This window comes from Sitophilus oryzae, unplaced genomic scaffold, assembly GCF_002938485.1.
Source record: "Sitophilus oryzae breed Bouriz unplaced genomic scaffold, Soryzae_2.0 scaffold_909_pilon_pilon, whole genome shotgun sequence".
Classification (NCBI taxonomy): domain Eukaryota; kingdom Metazoa; phylum Arthropoda; class Insecta; order Coleoptera; family Curculionidae; genus Sitophilus; species Sitophilus oryzae.
The window spans coordinates 149,863-169,240 of record NW_022147538.1 but is presented as its reverse complement, the minus strand read 5'-3'; the positions used below and the strand labels follow the sequence as shown (position 1 = coordinate 169,240).

Genomic DNA, 19,378 nt, shown 5'->3' with positions numbered 1-19,378 from the left:
TATACAATATCTGAGTGAGTTATTTTATTATAATTACATTTTTTTATATACAGGGTGTCCCACTTAAGATGGATACAAGCCAATATCTTGGTTGTTGGTTGAGCGATCTTTTTCATTTTTGGCAGGAGGCTGTATGGCTTTATAGTTAATTCTGTTAAACCTATTGTTTATCCAGTGGCGTTGTAAGTACTTAAAAAATAATAAATATAAAAAGGTCTTATTTTAATGACGCACCCTGTATCAATATTTATCAAAATTAGAACTTAAGTATCTTAGGTAAGGAGGATTCAATATAATTTATCAGATTTGAAATAAATACTGTCCTAAGGGTAGTTTACTCTTGACTCGAAAAATATCAAACCCCATTAAAACGTACGTCTATGCGGTATCGCATTTCTTACCCTGGGCAAAATGTACGTCTTGTAGCCATACAGCCTCCTGCCAAAAATGAAAAAGATCGCTCAACAAACAACCAAGATATTGGCTTGGTTTGGTTTGTGGCTACAACCTATCCATCTTAAGTGGGACACCCTGTATATATTATATTATTATATATTATACAGGGTGCGTCTTAAATAAGTACAACTATTTTCAGAGCTGGTAAATCTCGAAAAAAGAAACACATTTTCTCTTTACCTTTTTTTCAAATAAGTTCAAAATACCCGAAAATTTCCAAAAAAATGTTTGCTTAAATTTTGAGAACCACTGGATCTTCTCTGAGTTTTGTTTCTTGTAAATTTAGTCATAGTATCTATGTCGCTATATCATCAAGAAATTATGTTTTTAACTAAAAAAAATCCATTTTTTTTTGGAAAAAAACCCTTAAAATCGTATTTCTGGGATCGAAATAACTACCTACCTACTAAAATATTTGCACTTATTTAGGACTCACCCTGTAATATCATTAAATAAGATATAGGTAAGGATTGTGATGAAGGCTTTTACGGGCAGCCTTACTAATATCACTAAAAAATCGCGGAAATACGAAATTTGTTATGAATTTAACTAACGATCATAATAATTAAAATAGTTAATTTATGGTTTGGGGGGTATTAACTATTTGATATACTTACTTAGTACTTTTAGTATGAAAAATAAATAAGAGCGAACGATATGAAATCCAAAAATGCCGCACCACACCAAAACCTCGTCGAGCGCGCTTTCGAAACTCGTCTGTTTATTCAGTCGGTTCGAAAATTCCCAACATGAAAACTCTGACAACACAGTTCCACGTCCCCCTCCATGCTCGTTTCTCCATATTCTCCCAACGTGGTCTCTTCCTCCTTACCCCACACTTCGCCATACTCCTCGTTTCAACCAGGTGAAACGTCACAAGCGAGTTTAAAGGACAACTTGTCGGCTACGCTTTTATGGTCATGTATTGGAGACGACCTACACGTTCTCGATACAATCTCAGATCGAATTAAGATCGAAATTATATCGTTAACTGTTAACATTTATCTAGAAAATTGCGGTATTATTTAAACGCTAATCAAAAAATAATGCTACAGATGCGTCTAGGATGTATAATTGTGTGCATAATAAGATGGGTTGGTTTTATTAAGCTTGGTCATAAGTGAATTTTAGATCTAGTACCGTAAATCTCTCTCTCGGGGTAACTATGGTACGATTTTTAATATTTTTCGTTGATATAGTCCTTGCTATACAGGGTGGCCCATCGAAAACGTTCCGCAAGGCATAACGCCCAGAGTAATTTTTTTTTCAGAAAATTCAAAATCACGTCAATTTTGCCCCAAAAATGATTGCAAAATCTTCAACCCTCTAAGCGGGGGTGTCATCCCCCAACTTTTTTCAAATGGGAAGGGGGGTCAAGTGGCACCACAATGAAAAGAGCTTTCTATTCTCTGTATTTCCCCGCTTCGTTTTTGAAAATCGGTCGAGTCATTGAGAAAATATGAAGAATTGAAATTTGAAAAGTTTATTTAAACATTTATCAGAGTAAATGGTAAGGATAAATTTCTTCGACCAATTTGCTGCTTTCTAGATATTTACGTATTTTTTCACTTGCCACAAGGTTGAACGATCAGGTGCGGTAGTTGCTAGATAGCTGTTCTGTGACTTGTGCGTTGAAGTTCTTCTCAATATCGTTACACTGTTTAACAATCATGGTGTCAATCACTTGCAGTCAATCACTTGCAGATTGCAGTCACTTGCAGTCAATCACTTGCGGTCAATCACTTGCAGAAAAAGTGGAAATAATCGAACTTTATCTTAAAAATAATGAATGTATCGGGTTGCGCACATATTCAATGAGCGCTATCCTGACAAACACCTTTATGGCAAAATTGTTCGCGAGTTAGTAGCAAAATTTCGCGAAACTGGTTCCGTTATGAACAAAAAGAGGCAGAGGGAAAATCCTGTAGTAAATGAAGCTATGGATGTATTCGTATTGGGCCAAGTTGCCATGGATAGTACGCTGAGTACAAGAAAATTAGGCAATGAGACCGGCGTGAATCGTACAAGTGTCCAAAGGATATTAAAAAAAAACAGAAGTTCCACCCGTACAAAATTCAGTTGGTACAAGAACTCAACGAAGACTATTTTGATCGTCGCTTGCAATTTTGTGAAACTATGAGTGAACGAGGGGGGAATGATAATAATTTCCTATTTAATGTGTGTTTTTCGGATGAGTGTACTTTCTTTTCGAACGGTGTAGATAATCGACACAACTGTCGGTACTGGTGTGGTACTGGGCTGAGGACAACCCAAGAGCTTTTCACGAGGTGCACACACAAAACCCTCAGAAATTGAACGTGTGGGCTGGTATTTTTAGAAATTCTATTGCGGGTCAGTTTAACGATATTGAGAAGAACTTCAACGCACAAGTCACAGAACATCTATCTAGCAACTACCGCACCTGATCGTTCAACCTTGTGGCAAGTGAAAAAATGCGTAAACATCTAGAAATAATAAGAAAAAACAGCAAATTGGTCGAAGGAATTTATCCTTATCATTTACTCTGATAAATGTTTAAATAAACTTTTCAAATTTCAATCCTTCATATATTTTCTCAATGACTAGACCGATTTTCAAAAACGAAGCGGAAAAATATAGAGAATAGAAAGCTCTTTTCATTGCAGTGTCACTTGACCCCCTTCCCATTTGAAAAAAGTTATTTATTTATCACCAAAATATGAAATCAAAATTCTAAGCAGTACTTTGTTTATCCCACATTAAAGTTATCCTAAAGTCGGGGTATCTTTGGAACAGCTAAATTTTACAGGTAAATAGCCGTAAAGAAGGATTTTGTACCAAAGAAGGACGCACATACAATACCGGGTGCGTCTCAAAAGTGGCTCATCCCTATAATTTTTTTATTTTTTCAGTTAGAAAACCGAGAGTTGGTATTGTTGCGCACCCGTGTGAACTCGACCTAACCTAACTATATGTTCCGCCCTCAGATGACCTTAACATCGCATTAAAGAATAGACACCGTAATGATTCATTCGTTCGAGAAGAATCGAGTCCCACTGGAATGGACTAGTACATACGAGAACATTCGAAAACTTTCTCTACGCACCTAACGATCTATGGACTATTCTAGAGTTCTTTACCTGTCGGTATAAAAGCCGGCGGCTGTGGCCTACAGGGGGCAGTTATAAATATACCAGTGCAGTTGACGCGCGAAAATTCAAAATAAATTCTTAGTTATAAATCGTTTGTAAATAGTTCTATAAGTCTTTTATCGTTATTGTTTTTGTTAATTAGTGTTAAATAAATAGTGTTTAAATAAATTGTGACTTTCTATCCACACGGAACCGACGAAAAACGTAACAATTGGTGTCAAGTGTGGCGTGTGTGATAGACCATGGCTCCGAAAAAATTGTTGAAAGTCTTGAAAGTGTCGGAATTAAAATGTATACTGGAAGAGAGAGAGTGCGAGACAGATGGAAAGAAAAGCATTTTGCAAGCTAGACTGAGAGACGTTTTGGTGGAGGAAGGTGAGGATCCTGACACATTTTGCTTTGAGTTGGAAGGTGACTTGGACTCGTCCTTACAAAAATTAGAAGACAGTTTGAATGATAAAATGACAGAGAATTCTCAAAAATTAGACGACAACTTGAACAATTTGAATAGTAAAATAATTGACTTGGAAGTTAATTTAGAAGAGAAAATCAGTGATAAAATTAATATTTTAGAAGATAAGATCGCAGAAAATTCTAAAGACATACAGGCCAGCTTTAATAATAAAATACTTAATTTAGAAGAAAAGATAATAGAAAATTCCAGGGAATTAGAAGAAAAGATTATAGAGAATTCAACGGAGCTACAAGACAAAATAACACAAATTGAGGACGATGTAAATAAAAAAATCGAAATTTTAAAACAAGAAATAGCAAAGGCAAATTCACCAAAATGTCAAGAAACATCGGAAGCACCGAAACTAGTCGAAAATAAGCATATCTCAAAGTCAGTTATTAAGCCTCCACAGTTTGACGGAAAAACCGCTTGGGCCAATTATTTTTGCCAGTTTGAGGCCGCTGCGAGAGCGAACGGATGGACAATCGCTGAAAAGGCTATCGCTTTGACTGTCGCACTGCGAGGAGATGCGACTGATATCCTGCAGACATTGTCACCATCGGAACAGGGAGATTATCAGCAATTGGTACGACATTTAGCAATGAGGTACGGCCAAGCTCATTTGAAACATGTCTATCATTCCCAGCTAAAAAATCGCATTCAAAAGTCAAATGAGTCTCTGCAGGAGTTTGAAGCCGACGTAGCCCGCCTCGTTCGCCTTGCGTACCCTGGTACGCCAGAGAATGTTATGGAGTGGTTGGCAGTACAGGCATTCTCCGACAGCTTACGTGACAACGAGACAAGACAAGCACTTCTCCTAGCCCACCCAACGCACTTGGTGGATGCTTTAGCACGTGTCCTAGAATTTGAGGCCGGGAAACAAAGTTATCGGTCTTTAGGAAGAGTACGGGCCATCGACGAATGTTCCGACGAATCCGTGGAAGGGATTGTTCGGAAGGTAATGGACCAGTACATGGGAAAGAAGGGACCGATTCGTCGAAAGGTCGAAATGGAGGGGCACACGTCGACCTGTAGAACTGAGAGAAGCCCTGCTAAACAACAACATTGCACGATTAGCCATTCCAAAGCTGGCGTGTGGACTCGATGGTTTGAGTTGGCGTACAATCCGGAACATGATTGAAGTCTTGTTCAGATTTACAGGAATCGAGATCCTCGTTTGCTGCTACAACCCAAAGCTGAGATCGGGAGAGAAAACTGTAGACTGCTATTTCTACCAGACTTCACAATGTACCAGGGGCCAGCTTTGCAAATACCTTCATTCACCGTGTACATCTCGGGACGAGCATGTGCCTAAGAAGGGGGCAGTGTTGCGGACCCGTGTGAACTCGACCTAACCTAACTATATGTCCCGCCCTCAGATGACCTTAACATCGCATTAAAGAATAGACACCGTAATGATTCATTCGTTCGAGAAGAATCGAGTCCCACTGGAATGGACTAGTACATACGAGAACATTCGAAAACCTTCTCTACGCACCTAACGATCTATGGACTATTCTAGAGTTCTTTACCTGTCGGTATAAAAGCCGGCGGCTGTGGCCTACAGGGGGCAGTTATAAATATACCAGTGCAGTTGACGCGCTAAAATTCAAAATAAATTCTTACTTATAAATCGTCTGTAAATAGTTCTATAAGTCTTTTATCGTTATTGTTTTTGTTAATTAGTGTTAAATAAATAGTGTTTAAATAAATTGTGACTTTCTATCCACACGGAACCGACGAAAAACGTAACAATTGGTGTCAAGTGTGGCGTGTGTGATAGACCATGGCTCCGAAAAAATTGTTGAAAGACTTGAAAGTGTCGGAATTAAAATGTATACTGGAAAGAAAAGTATTTTGCAAGCTAGACTGAGAGACGTTTTGGTGGAGGAAGGTGAGGATCCTGACACATTTTGCTTTGAGTTGGAAGGTGACCTGGTGAATCGTCCTTACAAAAATTAGAAGACAGTTTGAATGATAAAATGACAGAGAATTCTCAAAAATTAGACGACAACTTGAACAATTTGAATAGTAAAATAATTGACTTGGAAGTTAATTTAGAAGAGAAAATCAGTGATAAAATTAATATTTTCGAAGATAAGATCGCAGAAAATTCTAAAGACATACAGGCCAGCTTTAATAATAAAATACTTAATTTAGAAGAAAAGATAACAGAAAATTCCAGGGAATTAGAAGAAAAGATTATAGAGAATTCTACGGAGCTACAAGACAAAATAACACAAATTGAGGACGATGTAAATAAAAAAATCGAAATTTTAAAACAAGAAATAGCAAAGGCAAATTCACCAAAATGTCAAGAAACATCGGAGGCACCGAAACTAGTCGAAAATAAGCATATCTCAAAGTCAGTTATTAAGCGTCCACAGTTTGACGGAAAAACCGCTTGGGCCAATTATTTTTGCCAGTTTGAGGCCGCTGTGAGAGCGAACGGATGGACAATCGCTGAAAAGGCTACCGCTTTGACTGTCGCACTGCGAGGAGATGCGACTGATATCCTGCAGACATTGTCACCATCGGAACAGGGAGATTATCAGCAATTGGTACGACATTTAGCAATGAGGTACGGCCAAGCTCATTTGGAACATGTCTATCATTCCCAGCTAAAAAATCGCATTCAAAAGTCAAATGAGTCTCTGCAGGAGTTTGAAGCCGACGTAGCCCGCCTCGTTCGCCTTGCGTACCCTGGTACGCCAGAGAATGTTATGGAGTGGTTGGCAGTACAGGCATTCTCCGACGGCTTACGTGACAACGAGACAAGACAAGCACTTCTCCTAGCCCACCCAACGCACTTGGTGGATGCTTTAGCACGTGCCCTAGAATTTGAGGCCGGGAAACAAAGTTATCGGTCTTTAGGAAGAGTACGGGCCATCGACGAATGTTCCGACGAATCCGTGGAAGGGATTGTTCGGAAGGTAATGGACCAGTACATGGGCAAGAAGGGACCGATTCGTCGAAGGGTCGAAATGAAGGGGCACACGTCGACCTGTAGAACTGAGAGAAGCCCTGCTAAACAACAACATTGCACGATTAGCCATTCCGAAGCTGGCGTGTGGACTCGATGGTTTGAGTTGGCGTACAATCCGGAACATGATTGAAGTCTTGTTCAGATTTACGGGAATCGAGATCCTCGTTTGCTGCTACAACCCAAAGCTGAGATCGGGAGAGAAAACTGTAGACTGCTATTTCTACCAGACTTCACAATGTACCAGGGGCCAGCTTTGCAAATACCTTCATTCACCGTGTACATCTCGGGACGAGCATGTGCCTAAGAAGGGGGCAGTGTTGCGGACCCGTGTGAACTCGACCTAACCTAACTATATTTCCCGCCCTCAGATGACCTTAACATCGCATTAAAGAATAGACACCGTAATGATTCATTCGTTCGAGAAGAATCGAGTCCCACTGGAATGGACTAGTACATACGAGAACATTCGAAAACCTTCTCTACGCACCTAACGATCTATGGACTATTCTAGAGTTCTTTACCTGTCGGTATAAAAGCCGGCGGCTGTGGCCTACAGGGGGCAGTTATAAATATACCAGTGCAGTTGACGCGCTAAAATTCAAAATAAATTCTTAGTTATAAATCGTTTGTAAATAGTTCTATAAGTCTTTTATCGTTATTGTTTTTGTTAATTAGTGTTAAATAAAAAGTGTTTAAATAAATTGTGACTTTCTATCCACACGGAACCGACGAAAAACGTAACAGTATATTAGTATATGACATAAATTAGAATTGATAGACGATAGACGTATTGAATTGTTTTCGGTCACTTCCTGTTTCATCGGAAATGATTACAACTTTTGATTTTTAAATAGCACCCTCAGTATTTTTTTTACTTTAGAAAATAACACTCTGAATAGATTGACATGACTGAAATAGATTCAACAAAATTGTATTTTAATTTTCAATCTAAAGTGGCTGTGTTAAAAACACTTTAATGTTTAATCAAGGGAGCCTTATTAAACATTAGTCCTAAACCATATTCGAAAATGTCAAAAAATGTGATACCTATAATATGCTAAAAATTCTTTATAGCATTATTGTTTTGTTCTTTCACATAAATTAAACAGTCTTAAATTATTTGAAAATAAAAATGATGTCATTCTTTTGCGAATATGCAAAATACAAGTAGGTATGTTTCTTTTAACCGTTTTATCAATGTTTTCTAAATATCAAAAAGAGTGGGTCATTATTATAAATATCTTGAGTTTAGTTATACAAGGAAAAAGACAAATTACGGAATTTTTGAGTAGTTTACGTTTACAAAAGATATACAAAAACAAAGTTCGTGCCATATGTGATTTTGTTTTATTAATTGGCTTAAGTAAATGTTGACTTCGGTGTTTGTTATTGTTTTGATTCAGATTAAAAATAACATAAAATATGGTAGTATAGTTCGACCCCAGAAACACGACCATGAGATTTTTTTTCGAAAAAAAATGTTGAAAATTTTACATTTTCCGAAAAATGTTTTGAGTTCGTTTTCGGGAAATTCGTTTATGGTGAATCTCGAAGAAAATTCAACGTTGCCATCTCCTACATTACCAACATTCTTCCCCAAATAAGCTTTTATTAAAATTTAAATATGTCAAAAACCTTACATTTTATAGGCATATACTTTCCTAATGAAACTCCTTTATTTTTCTTCTAAAATACGAAAATTAATTAATATATAGGGTATTCCATTAGAAAAAACACAACTTTGATGTATAACTTTTTTTGGAGACACTTTGTAGAACTTCATATAATTTTAAAAAAGGTTTTAAATTAACCTACACATGCTAACATGTTCAACTTTTTTAGGCATTCTTTGATCAACTTTGAATTGATGGTTACTGAGTTGATCGCTTTTATTGCTGCTTCACTATCGAATAAGATTATTAAGGATATTAAAAATGATGATAAATGTTCTGCAAAGTTATGCATACAAATTTCTGTTTTTAAGTAAGCAATAATGTCATTAGACGGAAATATAGTTTGCAATTTTTATTACGCCAATGCAATTTTTTATACATCTATCGCAACATTTTTTCTACAGTTTAAAAAGTTGTTATATTGGTTGCGGATTCCAATATGGCAATAAGGTCATTATCAACCTACTCTACAGGCCACATGCTATTGTACAGCGATTAAGAGAATTATTCCACTGAAAAAAATGTGATACCAACTGAATTGATGTTTCAGACAAATTAACTGCCATTTGGTTCAAATTATTTAATTATACGTACTTACTTAGATAATATGTGGATATTTCAAAAACTATTCGAACCATTTTTATTCAGGAGTGGGTATTAGAAAATTGGATAAATTCTAATTACCAGATTAATTGAATTATTGGTTCAATTATCTCACAAATTGATGTTTTAATCTGTTTTGTAAGTTTATATTTTACTAAATAGTTGGTATAGAAAGAGAGAAATATAATTTACAAAAAGTTCGTTATCAAAAAATTAAAAATAAAAAAATTCCCATCGTAGACGTCAAGTCTATATCTAATCAAGAAGTTACAGAATCAATGGCTAATTACCTTAAAAAAATAATATGAGTGTCCAGTTCCATGGGATTCCACCGTTGGTGTAGTTGTTCCATATGAAAGTTAGTTTTGGAAGCATCAGTATACACTATATAGTCTGTCCAACGAGAAGATCCTTGACAGTGATAGATGTGTCTGTCATTTTAATTTCAAAGTAGTTTATTTTATTTTACAAAGAAATAAGTTGGTACAACTGGAATGCATAGCAGGAAATATTTAAAATTTGATTGACAAGATGACAAGTGATTACTTCAAAATATTGTGAAAAAAAGTGTATAAAACTGAAAAAATGTAATCGAGTTATTTTATTTAATAAAAACGGTATGTGTTAATACAAAACAAACAAGAACAAGACACTACATACCAAAAAAAAAATATAAAAAAAGAACTATTATTTACTTTCAAACTTTATGGGGAAACTACCCGCATTTATGATTATATTTATCAATATAACTTATGTACAAATACAAATTTGTAATATTCCATAGAAATAAATAAAACAACATAGGTAAATAAAAACACTATTTTATTAATAATAACACCTACCAAATTTTTATACCTTAAAGGTTTGATTAATTAACTTTAATCTTAATTTTTTAAACCAGTACCTTTTGACATTATTTTTTCTGCAGTACTAAAATCCATTATTTACCTATCGTGTGATGTCGATATTTTACAGCTGCTCCAGTTTTAGTATGTGTGTAGTTTGATCCTTCACCATATACGAGATGCACTTATCTACGACGAAATGGTATACAAACTTTATCGATGGCAACTTCATTGGTGTATAAGACTTCTGCCTGGGCAGCGAATATTAACCATAAACTGTGCTCTGGGTCTACAGTTAATTTTCACTCGATTTTTTCCTCCACTTGACTTCAAAAGACACAAAACACACGTAATAATACCGAATCAAAATGCACCATCTTCCAAAACGCAGGGTATTTAACAAAAGTTGACACAAAATTATAACCTATAATTTGGCAAGACTTTGACAAGCGTTAAAAAATGCCAAAAATCTAAAGGCGAGTTCATTGAGGAGACAGTGTCCTGTTAAAAACCCCGTGACAATCCGAAGATTGTTCTTACTCAGACCCAGGAAGATCTGTGATTTTTCTTGATTATAAGCCCTCAATACGATCTGTCATTTTTTCTTAAACCAATAAAACTGGTTCCATTCCAACAAGCGGATGGAATCTTCCAAGTTCTTGAGTTAAACCTTGATCCATGGATACCACTTAAAAAATTAGAAACTTCTGGTCCAGTTAGTGGAGTGTTCGCTCCTTTCCTAGCTAGATTATTTGCTTTTTCATTGCCTTCTATCCCTTGGTACACTATATAACATGGTATACTAAAATAAATGAACTTTATTTATTTTTACATGTCTGATTTTTACATATGTTATTGAGATAGCTATTATAAAATTCATATACAAGGCTATTATAAAGTTATATTTAATCAGTCAGACAGATTATAATGACCAAACATCCTCTAAACACAAAAATTATTTAGCTGTGACTATGAGCGCGGGAGAACTTTACTATGCGCTTCCCAGTAAAGTATTTAAATATTTTAAAAATACTGCTTTCGATTTAGTATTTTTGTATCTCTATTTAAATAAGATGAGTTTTTTTATTAAAGTAATAATTAATAATTATTAAAGTAAATTAATTTATTGCATATAAACTACTCAAAACAATTATCGCATATTTTCTAAAAAAATATTAATTTGAAAAACAAGACACCCTCAATTCTCTGACTTACGTTTTTAAATAATTTGGATACTGTAAGAGGAAATATTGGAAAATAATCCTGAGGGTGACATGCAATTCTTAGTCGGCCAACTATTTAGTTGCAAATTTGTAACCAATATACACATGCAATCAAATAGTGCTCACATGCAATCAAATAGTCGGCCGATCGGCCCCATAAGTATGTATTGTTTTCACTTTTACAACTAGTCTTATTTAAATAGAGATGCAAAAATATTAAATCGAAAGCAGTATTTTTAAAATATTTAAATACTTTACTGGGAAGCGCATAGTTCTCTCGCGCTCATAGTCAGGGCTAAATAATTTTTGTGTTTAGAGGATGTTTAGTCATTACAATCTGTCTGACTGAGGGTGCAGCCACACTATCCTAAAAACGGCGTATCGGCGTAACGGCGTAATGACCTTGAATAGATTTCCAGTAATTCTATTGGCTGAAACGTTCATCTGTCAGAAATTTTATCTGTCAAATCCATCAGTCAAAAATTTCAGCCAATAGAATTACTGGAAATCGATTCAAGGTCGTTACGCCGTTACGCCGATACGCCGTTTTTAGGATAGTGTGGCTGCACCCTGATTAAATATAACTTTATAATAGCTGTCTTAATAACTCAGATATGGGAAAATAAGTTTATTTATTTCTTTTAGTTACCTTTCTCACCTGGTATCTGGTACTCTATAACGACTTATAAAATAATATTGCAACATATTTTTGTTTCTGAATCGGATATAGAGATAAAAAAATTAAATACCATATATTATTAAAACATCTTTTAATATGCACATTAAAAACTTTGAAAACAAATAGGAACTAAAGCTATTTTTAAACGATCTCCATAACGAAATAGTTTTCAAACAATAGACAAACAAAAAGGTTGGTACAAATTTGGGTTCGATCTATACCGAAGGCGTATCGAATGAAAAAGCGAATCAGTGGGATTAATTTCTGACTCATAGTAAGTGGCAAGGTGAGATGGAAAACCATTTATGGCACATCAGGGACAACCGAAAATTTCACTTGGCTTAACACATGTTTCTCGTTAAAGTAGGTACCTACAGCAAAATAACAAAAAAACTTTAAATTGAAAAGTAGGTACTGATATTTATCTCCTTTGGGTACCTGTAATTAGACCACACATGAAATTAGTATTTTATAAAACATTTATATAAATTGGGTATGGTATACAATTTACTTATTTTTTACTGTATAAAAAATAATTACTTATATCAGAGGAATATTATAATAATGATATTACAAAAACAGGGTTACTACTACTTACTTATACAGGGTGGCGACTCTCATACGCCACAGAGGCTCCATGGAGAACGACAATTTGTATCGAAATGAAGTTTTATGAGCATATGTAGATTGATTCAGAGCAATTTTTAAAAATATAATGAGTTCTAGTCAAGGTTTTGTTTTTTGTAATGGAACACCCCACATATTAATTGATTTTTAGATTCTGGAAGAAAAATAAAGGTGAGTTTTGTAAGAGGTTTTTGACATATTTAAGATTTTCTATAAATAAAGAAAAAAAAAATTACAATAAAAGCTACCTGAATTGGAATTTACCCGGTATAGCCTAATATGTGGTTAAATTAACTATTGTACTTTAAGTCGAAGTAAAATTTGATCCAAAAAGCTATACAGGGTGAGACAAAATTAATATTCAACATTGGTCACATTTAAAAGCATATTACTCTTTTATTTTAAATGGAACACCCAGTATATTATTCCGATATTCAATGGAGAATTAATGTCCCTTCGAAATACTATTAAGGTTGCCTACCCCTTAAACAAAGAGTTTCCTAGATATTTTCATTTACATGATTTGATCTGAGTAGATCTTTATTATTTGATAAAATCTAGATGGCTGTGATACATCTGACGTTACTTCAACATAGCTATCTAATTAGTCCAACTTCATAGGTCCAACTTTAACAACTAGTTATCATTTTGTGTCAGTTAGAAGAAAAAAAAATCTCAAAAATTTGCTGAAAATGCAAACTTATCCTACATCAGAGAAAATTGATATGATTCTATTAGTTGGTGAATGCAGTGTGCATTCACCAATTAATAGAATACCTAAATGCTCTTGATTTTATCTAGTTTGGGTTTTTTATGAAGATATGTTAAAGACAGTGTTTTCAAAACTCGACCAACTATTGTCGACAACATGAGAGATCACCTCTAGATTTTTTCAAATAATAAAGATCTACTGACGCAAAATCATAAAAGTTAAAATATCTATGAAAATCTTTGTCTCAGGGGTAGGCAACCTTAATAGTATTTTGAAGATATATAAATTCCCTATTGAACACCTGAAAAATATATTGGGTGTTCCATTTAAAATAAAAGATTAACATGCTTTTAAAAGTGACTAAATGTTCCATATTAATTTTGTCTCACCCTGTATAACTTTTCGGTTCAAATTTCAATTTGGTTTAACATACAATGGTTACTGTAATTAAATATCAGGCTATACAAGGCCAACTAAAATTTAGGTAGCTGTTATCGAAATTTAAAATTAACTCTTCATTTTCACAAAATGTGAAATATATCAAAATCCTCAGATTTTATGTATATGCTTCTTTAATAAAACTCACCTTTTTTTTCTTAGAATCCGAAAATCAATTAATATATAGGGTGTTCCATTAAAAAAAACACAACTTTGATGTGTAACTTTTTTTGGCGGCACCCTGTATAATTCTATATATTTTTATAAAATGCTTTCACTTAACCTACATATACTGCCTAAGTTTCATTTCGATATAATATACCGTTCTCCTTGGAGCTTCCGCGGCGTATGAGAGGCGCCACCCTGTATAATTTAATATTAATAAAAAAAGAATTTTAAACAATTAATTACATTTATTTCATTAAGTTCTCATATCCAAGAAACATAACGACAATAAAATAAAATTTAATTTTCTTCATGTTATCATTTAATTATATTTATCTATCTATACATTGTTAAAAAAAATATACATACATATAATATACAACAGATATATTACAATATATTCTAGGTCTGCTAGAGGAGGACAGGAAGGGGTAATAGATACTTCTAAAAGGGGTAAGGAATAGATACATTTTACAAAAAATATAAACATCAATTTTTTACATTATTTATGTACCCTGCCTAACTAACATATTATTTAAATTTACTTGTGTCAAGCTATCCGCATAAATCTATAATATCTCTTATTCTGAGAAAAAATACACAGAATAATTATTTATTTGCGATCCATATATGTTCACAAATGAGAATTATTTTTATTTTTTAGAAGGTTGTTATAATATATTTTCTCGTATTTTGATTGATCCTTTATTTGTAGTTATGTATAATATGTTTGATTGTGAAAATATTTAGTTATTTTAGAATTGAAAAGTTTCGGCATGTTTTTTTTAATTTGATATGTGTTCAAAAATATACCTAGTACAAAATTAATTAAAGGAAATTCCTTTGGCTTGAAATTTAGTAAACATTAGAATCTCGTTTTTTAGTCACTACGATTAATCTGTCTTCAACTTCTTTTTGTTTTGGTACATCAACAACTATTAACATTAACTAAAGACTATTGTAAATTTATTTATAAAGATTTTTCATCACCAAACATGGAAATCAAAAGTGTTGCTGAATATTGCTTTATATTGTACCAATATTTATTGCATACACTGCACAAAGAGTGAAAATATTTATAAGTATTCTTTTTGAAATGTCTTACTATGATATAGTAAGGAATTTTGAAGTGAAACTTATTTACGCGCGCTGGGAGTAAAAATTCAAAGCCTTGACACACAAGCTAGCGAGACGAAAATTGGTAAGGACAGTCTACGGCTTACGGTACACTCACACGGACGACTTTACAGCGACTTTTGAAACACAAAAATGTGGTCGTCTCTGGAGAGTAAGGCTACGCTCACGCGGACCACTTTCCAACGACAAAACGGTGTTTAAGCTGTCGACGACGTTACAACCACAACGGCGCGACAAAAATGTCGTCGAGAAGTCGCTCGTGTGAGTTGATGGACACCCGAACCACAACTAAATTTTTGATTCAGTCAAAAATGAATTGTGAAAGAGAAGCACTGTTGTGGCTTTTCCTTCGAAAAAGAAGGCGAAACAGGAAAAGAATTTATTGGGTTCATCCAATAATAGAACATAAAAATGAAAGCCATTTCAAAAAACTTTATCCGGTGTTAAGAATGTATGATGAAAAATTCTTTAATTACTTTGATTACTTTTACTGAAGATATATAAAAACTGCAATACAAACCGGCAACGACGCGCTGTTTACATCAAAAGATTTTATAAAGGTATAAACAATTTATTTTAGGGCTGCAATAAAAATTTAGTGGTATTACCTTGACCGTAAGTCCCGTTACCCGAGTGTTTAAAAATCACCCTGTATTTTTTTGAGCTTAACTATACCGAAGCTATTACAAATTATAATTTGAATAATAATGCTAAATCTTAATTATTGTAACTGAATAAAACTATTAAATAAAACACACCTACCACACTCGTTTTTCTCTTTTTTTTTCTTTATCTTCAAAATTGTTATAAAATTTGGTGCACAATGTCTCCCATGCCTTGGATTTTTCAAATCTATTGCTGCATGTATCTTTTGTATAGTCCCAAATGCAAGGAAGAAGGCGGATTTCCTCTATAAATAGTTCCGTGTCGAAATCTTCATCCATTTTTTAAGAATAAGCGTTCAATACGCAGGCAACAGAGGTAATGCAAAAGTAATGCAGAGGTATGACTGGAGTCGGTATCATAGATAAGATACTGTGATATAATTTACTATAATAAAAATCGGTCTGGTCATCATCTGATCCAGTTTTGTTGTTGTTGTCGCGTCGCCGTCGTCGGAAAAACGTCCGTGTGAGTTGGATTCACTACGGGCGGGCGACAATTTTGTGGACGGTATCGACCACGCACGGCGACAGTTGCCGAAACCGACTGCAGTTTGTCGCCCGTGTGAGCGCTTCACCGGATTTCCATTTAAAATCGTTACTCTCCAGAGGCGACCACATTTCCATGTTTCAAAAGTCGCTGAAAAGTCGTCCGTGTGAGTGTACCCTAAGAGTAAAGCTTTTAAATGGAAAGTTGTGTTTGGAGCACAAACGGGCGACCCTTTAGAACTTCGTCTATCGTGCGTGAAATGACCGTAAATAATATTGTCGCCGGCTCGTAGTGAATTCAACTCACAAAAATTTCAACGAATGCCTGTATATATTTTAATATACAACTTTGTTCATGTTTCAAAGCGATAGCAAAGTAATTTGTAGCTTGATGCACTATGTTCAGTAGCAACATCGATTCGTAGCGATATTATGATTTCTCGCTTTGTGGCGAGGCGACAGTCTAGACACGTGTGCAAGAGTGTGATAGTGATACCATATTTCGCAGCATTTGAGCGACAATAGTTTTGCAATGAACATAGTATCGATCTGGTTTTGACATCGCTTCTAAACGATCGGTTGCTAACTTGAACAAAGTTGCACCCCAGATGCTGACCAGGCCGACTTTTATTATAGTAAATTATATTATAGTATCTTATCTATGAGGCCGACTCCAGTCATACCTTTGCAGTAATTGGTCTAACAAATAATCGAATGTATTTTTAATCATTCTAAAGTAATTAAAGAATTTTTCATCATACATTCGTAAAAAAAGTTTTTGGAACTGGTTTTCATTTTTATTTTCTATAATTGGATGATCTTGGAATTCTTTCACTGCGGTTTGGCCTTCTTTTTCAAAGAAAAAGCCACAACAGTGCTTCTTCTTCAAATCTAATTTTGACTGAATCAAAAATTTAGTTGTCGTTCGGGTGTCGTCCATCAACTCACACGTGCGACTTTTCGACGAAATTTTTGACGTGCAGTTGTGTTTGGAACGTCGTCGATAGATGCGACAGCTTGACTACTGTTTTGTAGTTGGAAAGTGGTCCATGTGAGCGTAGTCTTGGAATATTTGTTATCCTAGGAATACGTAGTGACGCGACGTGTATTTGTGAGCAGTCCATGTGTTTATCAGAAAAATTGACATTTTAATACCAATGTTCTGAAAGTGAATAAAATTATTACGCGTAAAAAACTATTATGGGTAAAAAAACCATTTGTTACATTATTTTTTATGCATCAAAAATATTTTTTATGCGTAAAAATAGTTATTTATGCAACAAGTTGCGAAATGAATGTGTTTTAAGCACGGGACGTAAAATTGTCAATGCATCGAGTGCTTAAAACACTCTTTTTGCAACGAATTTCATACAAGATTTTTTATGAAAGCGGGTAATTTGAGATTTTCATTCTATTATTATTATTTATTTTTAAACATTTTTTAAAATGTTCTGGTAATCGGTTTCTAAGGCATTTTTTATGCATTGTTTAATGACAAAGTTCTATCAGGTTCAAAGCTCGCCGTATTTCCTACAAAGTTTTGTGAAAAAATTAGTGATAATGACGAGTTTTTGGATATTCAACAAGCTGCTGAAACTGCGCTATCCACGTTAGTGCCCGAGAAGTCGAAAAACTTATACGAGACCACCTACAACAACTTTGAAATCTGGGTCAAAGAAAAACACGTTGAGAATTTCACAGAAGACGTATTGCTAGCCTATTTCCTGAAGTTATCCACTACCTTAAAGCCGTCAACTCTGTGGAGTAAATATTCAATGCTCCGCACCATGATTTACCTAAACAGAAACGTAGATATTAGCAAATTCACAAACCTTATTGCATTTTTAAAAAGAAAAGCTTCCGGATATCAGGCAAAGAAATCAAAAGTATTTACAAAACTGGAAATAGAACGCTTTATGAAAGAAGCCGATGACAAAGAATTTCTGTTAGCTAAAGTTGTCTTAATCGTTGGAGTATTTGGAGCACGTAGGAGGGGAGAAATCACGTTTTTGAGGGTAGAGGGTCATTTATTAGTGTGAAGATTACGAATACAAAAACTCATTTTCCAAGAATGTTTGCGATTACTCAGGGACCAATAGATGGTATCAATTTCTTACATGTATTTCGTAAGTACGCAAAACTTCGACCACTCAATGTGAAACATCAGCGATTTTTCTCGACGTATCGAAAAAATCAATGCTGTAGCCTGCCAGTTGGAACCAATACAATAATTGGGGGTATGCCAAAAAAGATAGCGGAATTTCTTGAACTCTCCAACGCCATTGAATACACTGGTCATTGTTTCCGGCGCAGCTCTGCAACAATGCTGGCAGATTCAGGAGCGGACATAACAGTTTTAAAGCGACATGGAGGTTGGCGATTAAGCTCGGTTGCTGAAGGTTACATTGAAAATTCAATTGAATAGAAAACCGAAATAGCAAAAAGAATCATGGTACATAAAGATACGCCAAATAAGAAATTAAAAGCAGGTCACGTAGAAGCAGAAGCTGCCAACGTTGCCAGTACAAGAAATTTACTTATTCCGACTCCTACAGCTTGCATTTCTCTTAGAGAGGAAAAGTTGGATGCCTCTTGTATTCCCTTTAATAGTTTAAATAATTGTACCTTTAAGATTTATAATAAATAAATATTTTCATTGTTTCTAACGTTTTATTTTTTATTTTTAGGCACTAGTGCATAAACACGTGTCACTTTTAGATACTAGTGCCTAAAAGAATGTCATTTCGAATCTCAAATAAATATCAAAAACTGTCAATTTCGAAAAGCTTTCATAATAGTATACATAGATAAATGCAACAAGTTTAGATTGGAAAGCCCGTAAAAATTTTAGGTCGCGAAATTATTTTGGGTCGCGACCGTTATACGCGATCTGGCGCTGCTATAGCGGTCGCTAAGAACAACGGCAAACAAAAACAGAAATAATTTTCTCTTGTCAAAGTCAGAATCTTCAAAAATCATAATAATCTTCAAAATCTAAACCGCTCTCATTAAAGAAATTCCGAAAAGTGTTTATAGCGTTCATTTTCAAAGTAATTATTGCTATCTTGTGAGTTTAATTCAAGTTTTATTTACTCCAA

General features: G+C 34.5%; 1 protein-coding gene across 9 annotated transcripts in view; it reads right to left on the bottom strand.

Annotated features, from left to right (window-relative positions):
• LOC115890724 (outer dense fiber protein 3-like) overlaps positions 1–9,682 on the bottom strand; it is a 41,023-nt gene extending 31,341 nt beyond the window's left edge. For 8 of the 9 annotated variants that reach the window (XR_004051684.1, XR_004051687.1, XR_004051689.1 and 5 more), the window contains exon 1: positions 1,074–1,229. The gene's annotated coding sequence lies outside the window, so the exon portion shown is untranslated. Of the gene's footprint in view, positions 1–1,073; positions 1,230–9,593 lie in introns of those variants that run through there. The other variant, XR_004051685.1, reaches the window with a different exon arrangement.
• Between the last annotated feature and the right edge of the window lie 9,696 nt (positions 9,683–19,378).